Source organism: Corvus brachyrhynchos, unplaced genomic scaffold (genome assembly GCF_000691975.1).
Source record: "Corvus brachyrhynchos isolate BGI_N302 unplaced genomic scaffold, ASM69197v1 scaffold2750, whole genome shotgun sequence".
Classification (NCBI taxonomy): Eukaryota; Metazoa; Chordata; class Aves; order Passeriformes; family Corvidae; genus Corvus; species Corvus brachyrhynchos.
In genome coordinates this window covers 12,937-13,551 of record NW_008235639.1, presented here as the reverse complement: position 1 = coordinate 13,551, position 615 = coordinate 12,937, and the positions used below count along the sequence as shown (strand labels likewise).

Here is a 615-nt window from a genome sequence, read left to right as displayed (position 1 = left end):
GTGGCGGGGAGGGTGTTCGCATGGGGATCCTTCTGGGTCAATTTAGGGGTCCCTTTGTGTTAATTGGGGGTTAATTGGGCTAATTGGGGGTCCCTGTGGGTTAATTGGGGGTCTCTGGAGGAGGTTCCCATGGGGATCCTTCTGGGTCAATTTAGGGGTCCCTTTGTGTTAATTGGGGGTTAATTGGGCTAATTGGGGGTCCCTGTGGGTTAATTGGGGGTCTCTGGAGGAGGTTCCCATGGGGATCCTTCTGGGTCAATTTAGGGACCCCTTTGTGTTAATTGGGGGTTAATTAGGGGTCCTCCCCAGGGCCCCTGTGGGTTAATTGGGGGTCTCTGGAGGAGGTTCCCATGGGGATCCTTCTGGGTCAATTTAGGGACCCCTTTGTGTTAATTGGGGGTTAATTAGGGGTCCTCCCCAGGGCCCCTGTGGGTTAATTGGGGGTCTCTGGAGGAGGTTCCCATGGGGATCCTTCTGGGTCAATTTAGGGACCCCTTTGTGTTAATTGGGGGTTAATTAGGGGTCTCTGCGGGCTAATTGGGAGTCTCTGTGGGCTAATTGGGGGTCCCTGTGGGTTAATTGGTGGTCCCTGGGGGGGTGCCGGTGGGGGGTGTG

The 615-nt window shown here is 55.3% G+C and overlaps 1 protein-coding gene across 1 annotated transcript in view; it reads left to right on the top strand.

Annotated features, from left to right (window-relative positions):
- Positions 1-615, top strand: part of NDUFS2 (NADH:ubiquinone oxidoreductase core subunit S2) — a 10,528-nt gene that overhangs the window by 8,946 nt on the left and 967 nt on the right. The gene's annotated exons all lie outside the window — the stretch shown is intronic.